A 5,639-nucleotide genomic window follows, 5' to 3' on the forward strand; every position below is an offset into this window, starting at 1 on the left:
TAACCAGAATCGAACCCAGGACCCTTCAGTCTGTGGGCCGCTGCTCTATTCACTGAGCCAAACCGGCTAGAGCTGGTTATTAGTTTTGAAACACTTGGGCACAAGCCAGGTGGCATAGACCTGAGAGGGAGTGAGGGCATCTCTGGTCCAAGCTGAATGAATGGATGCAACTTGCCGGGCAGGGCTATGGATGATTTTCATAAAACATTTAGCTCACTGATCATTAATAATTGGCCTCATTGAAAATTGGCTCATGTCTTTTTTTTAAAAATATATATTTTATTGATTTTTTACAGAGAGGAAGGGAGAGAGATAGAGAGTTAGAAACATCGATGAGAGAGAAACATCGATTTAATATATTTCATTGATTTTCTACAGAGAGGAAGGGAGAGAGAGAGAGAGTCAGAAAAATCGATGAGAGAGAAACATCGATCAGCGGCCCCCCGCACATCCCTCACTGGGGACGTGCCCGCAACCCAGGTACATGCATGCCCCCGACCGGAATCGAACCTGGGACCCTTCAGTCCGCAAGCCAACGCTCCATCCGCTGAGCCAAACCAGTTTTGGCTGGCTCATGTCTTTAAGCTGCCTTTTTTTCAGACCTACTCAGAGAAGCCTGTAAAACAAGGCCACTTTGCCTTTGCCTTCCAGGACCTCAAAGTCCTGAATGCTGTAGGAATTCTGAATCCAGCCAAAGCCAGTATCCCTTCCTGTCTTTCCCAGGCTAAGTTTTTTTCTCTGCTGGCTGGTGTGGCTCAGTGGTTGAGCATCAATCTATGATCCAGGAGGTCACAGTTTGATTCCTGATCGGGGCACATACCTGGGTTGTGGGCTCAGTTCCCAGTGTGGGGCATGCAGGAGGCAGCCGATCAATGATTCTCTCTCATCATTGATGTTTTTATCTCTCTCTCCCTCTCCCTTCCTGTCTGAAATCAATAAAAATGTATGTAAAAAATTATTGACTATATAGGTATGGGTCTATTTTTGGAGTCTTCTATTCCATGTATCTATCTGTCTATGCTATGTCAATGCCATATGCTTCTTGTTTATTTCTCTTTTTCTGTCTCTTATTGGATGACTTAAGTTTATTTGTTTGTTTTACTTCTTAGTTTTAACTTGACCATATTCTATTTCAATTCCTTTGATGGTTACTCAAATTTTTAACATGTGCACTTAATGTTATATTTCAAGTGATATTATCTACATAAATTTGTATTTCTAGTCTCCTCTTGAATAAGATGAGGACCTTAGCACAATTTAACTTCCCACAAAATGCTCCCTTCCCATCTTCCATGTTCTTTTTTCTTGTGTTATTTTAAAACCTGACAGATTATTTATAATAAATGAATATTTAAAATTTCTAAATAACCTACACAATGTACAATCAATTCATGTTTAGATTTTCCAACCAATTTTTGCTGATTTCTGACCTCACTAATTCTCATCTTATGACACAATATTGTCTTTATTTTTCTAAGTTAGTACTTCTTTCTAGGAGCAATAATAACACTGATCTCTGGGTTTGTGCAAAAAAATTTCAATCTAAAATTCTATACTCAAATGAACTATTTATCATCAAGTGTGATTCCATTTCTAAACATGGTTCAAGATCTAGTTTTCAAAAGATTTATCTTGTCTAGAGTCACACATGCACCACACAGGTTTTTTTTTTTAAGACTTTTTTTTTAATAGAAGCTTTAGGTTCACAGCAAAATTGAGAGGAAAGTATAGAGATTTCCCATATACCTTTTGTCCCCATAAGCACACAACCTACCCAGCTATTAACATTCCACACCATGGCAATAGGTTTGGTACAATTGATGAACTTACATTGGCATATCACCCAAAGTCCATAGGTTACCTTAGTGTTCACTCTCGGTTTTATATATTCTATGGGTTTGGACAAATGTATAATGCCATCATTGCAGTTCATACAGAGTATTTTCACTGCCCTAAAAATCCCCTGTGTTCCATCTAGTCTTCCTTCTTCTCCAGTCCCCCGCCCCACAACCCCTGGAAACCACTGATCTATTTACTGTCTCCATAGTGTTATCTTTTCCAGAATGTCATGTAATTGGACTCACATAATATGTAGCCTTTTCAGATTGGCTTCTTTCACTTAGTAATATGCATTTAGGTTTCTTCCATGTCTTTTCAAAGCGTGATAGCTCATTTGATTTAGTGCTGAATAATATTCCACTGTCTGAATGTACCACAGTTTATCCATTCACCTACTGAAGAACATCTTGCTTGCTTCCAAGTTTTGGCAATTATGAATAAAGCTGCTATAAACATCCATGTGCAGGATTTTATGTGAACACAAGTTTTCAACTCCTTTGGGTAAATATTGAGGAGTGTGGTTGGTGGATCACATGATAAAAGTATGTTTAATTTCATAAGAAACTGCCAAAGTGGTTGTACCATTTACGATTCCAGGCCACAGTTTTGATTTTTGTGTATTACTGTGGCTAAGTTCCCCTGGTGGCTGCTGGGACATTTTGTTTCTTGTTTTTAGCTTTGGCTATATGTTTTTAAACTTGGGGAGTAGTCTGCATCTGTGTTAGTCCTCCATCTTGAGCAGACACATTTAGAGTCAGGAACAGCACTACCCAGGTTGCAAAAACAACAGATGTATAAACCTACTGTGGTGAAAGGTTTGGAGAGAAGGCCCTGTGATTGTAGTGTCTTAAGGAATTGGGTGAGCTCATAAAGTAAGATGCAAAGTCAAGTCCAAATCACATGGGACCAGGATAAGAATTTGGAGTTTATTCTCAGTAAAATGGAAAACCATACAAACATTTTAAATGAAGTGACATGATCAATTTCCAGATTTGCAAAGTAGTTTGGCATTTATTTCTGGCTTTCTCATTCTCTGTACTTATCTGGCTTCTGAGAGCCCCTGATTTTACTTTCATATACATATGTCTGTTTCCACAGCCTCAAGCATTTACATTTTGAGAATGCTTCCCACATCTCTATATATAAAAGCCTAAGTGACTAGCTGACCGGCCGACCGGCCAGTAGCTATGATGAGCACTGACCACCAGGGGGCAGATGCTCAATGCAGGAGCTGCCAAGCTGCAGTAACTTGGCAGCTGCAGTTCTTGGGTGACACACCCAGAACCGAAGAGGAGGAGCCCGATTCCAGGGTGCATAACCCAAGAACTGTCCTCTCGCAATCCAGGATCCCTTGGGGGATGTCAAAGAGCCGGTTTTGGCCCAATTCCCACAGGCCAGACCAAGGGACCCCACTGGTGCACAAATCCATGCACTGGGCCTCTAGTTATAAATAAAGGTTTCTAACAGTAGTCTGAAGAAAAAAAGAAATCTTGTCAATGCAATGACTTAACCATGGGTTATAAATTGCATGACTCATAGGAAACAAAAATATAATTTTCTTTAGATTTAGCTATGTTTTGTTAAATTAAAATATATTAAGTAATTATTAAACAAATGCATTGCAAGAAAAAGAGGGAGATGGAGTAGGGAACCTATAGATTAAAAGGGATTTAAATATCAACCAATCACAATGTAGAGGCCTTATTTGAATCTCAATTAAATCCACAAACTGTAAAATAAATATGAAATTTAGATAATTGGAAAATTTAACAATGATTAAATATTTCATGATTTAAGAAACTGTTAATTACTTTACATGTGGTAATAGTTATTTAAAAAGCCCTTATCTTTTAGACATATACACTAAAATATTCCAGATCAAGTGGTATGATATATGGGATTTGATTAAAAATAATATAAAGTGAGGCAAATGGGTGAAAGTACAAATGTAACAATATGGCTATAAATAAATAATTGATGGAGGATGGAAAATGGCTACATAGGAATTTCTGATACTATTCTATTTACTTTTGTATAGGTTTGAAATTTTTCACATTAAAAATCTTTGAAAGAAATTAAAGCAATTTGTAAGTTTTAAACATTCAGAAAGAAAATTTAATAAATACAAACTTTCCAGATAAAGTGTCTGTCATTCTTCTCCTTTCCAATAAGTCTTTTCTTGATTTTATGTATTAACTATCCATCTATCCATCCATCCATCCATGATTCATTCATTCTATCTATCTATCTATCTATCTATCTATCTATCTATCTATCTATCATCTATCTATCTATCATTTATTTATTTTCCACACCATGGAATACTATGCAGCTGTAAAAAGAAGGATCTCTTACGCTTTATGAACAGCAGGTATGGACCTGTGGAGCTTTATGCTAAGCGAAATGAGCCAGTAAGAAAAGAGAAATATCACATGATCTTACTTAAAGGTGGAACCCAATGAACAAACCAGATAAACAAAATAGGTCCAGAGGCCTGGATGAATGGAACAGACTGACAGATTTCAGAGGAGAGCAGGGTGGGAGGGACAGGAAGAGATTAACCAAAGAACATAAATGCATATATGCATAGCCCAAGGGCACAGAAAACAATGGGGTGAAGGCCTGGAGTGGCATGGAGGCTGGGTGGAGGGAGGCAAATGGGGGGAAATGGAGGACATCATAATTCTCTTTTCTCACACTAATTCTAGATTCCCCTTTACTTGGCAGCACTTCTGGTTATCTAGGTTGATTATCCAGTGAAGTAACTCAGAGCTTCATCTGTGAACATTGTGAGACTCTTGTTACCAAGCCCTTGTTAGGCGGTGGTTCATGCAAGATACGATTTATTATTTTCCCTGGACATGGAGGTACCAGGAGGCGCCCCAGCGAATTCCCAGAGTACCATACACACTCCTCCCTGCTTTTGTTATGTAGCAGCAGCCTTATCTTCTCATGGCATTATCCGTGTGGATTTCCCATGCTGGTACAGTAACTCTTCCCTTTGCCTTCTGCTCCAGAGGCAGGATGAGCTGGAAAAGATCAGCAGCTATAACTCTAGGTTTAGTGGAAACGTACTGTGATCCCTAGTAGAAGTCTTCTACCTGGGAACCAGAACTTCTAGACCAAGAAAGCCGAAAGTTGAAGGACAGGAAGCACACATTCTCCAAGTGGGTAGAAGTGGGGGTGCTCCCCTTTCCTTCTTTGACCTCTTCATTCCTGGATCCGTGAGCATTAATTTCTGTAAAAGCCAAGCCAAATTCTTCAGATTCCAAGGGGCCAGGGGCACCATTGCATGTCCTCCTTTCTTTATTTTTCAGTTTATTCTTTTTAAAAAATACATATTTTTATTGTTTTTTACAGAGAGGAAGGGAGAGGGATAGAGAGTTAGAAAACATCAATGAGAGAGAAACATCAATCAGCTGCCTCTTGCACAACGCCTATCGGGGATTGAGCCCGCAACCAAGGTACATGCCCTTGACTGGAATCAAACCCGGGATCCTTTAGTCCACAGGCTGACAGTCTATCCACAGAGCCAAACCAGTTAGAGCTCAATTTATTCTTTACCAAGAAAATTAAGAGTGAGCTAGGCTACATTAGTTTCTTTGAACTAAGAGTGATTTAGCATAAATCAAGTCTAAATAAAGACAGCATAAATTCTAACATTTTAAGTTGAAAATCAGCATGTTCTCAAGTACATCTGTTAGGGGCAGAAATATACTATTGGGGACCAGCTACAATTTGAAGACATATTAATCATGTTCTGTTAACCATGATGGTCCTGTTGTGATTAGAGAAAGCAC

This window comes from Myotis davidii, unplaced genomic scaffold (genome assembly GCF_000327345.1).
Source record: "Myotis davidii unplaced genomic scaffold, ASM32734v1 scaffold1451, whole genome shotgun sequence".
Classification (NCBI taxonomy): Eukaryota; Metazoa; Chordata; class Mammalia; order Chiroptera; family Vespertilionidae; genus Myotis; species Myotis davidii.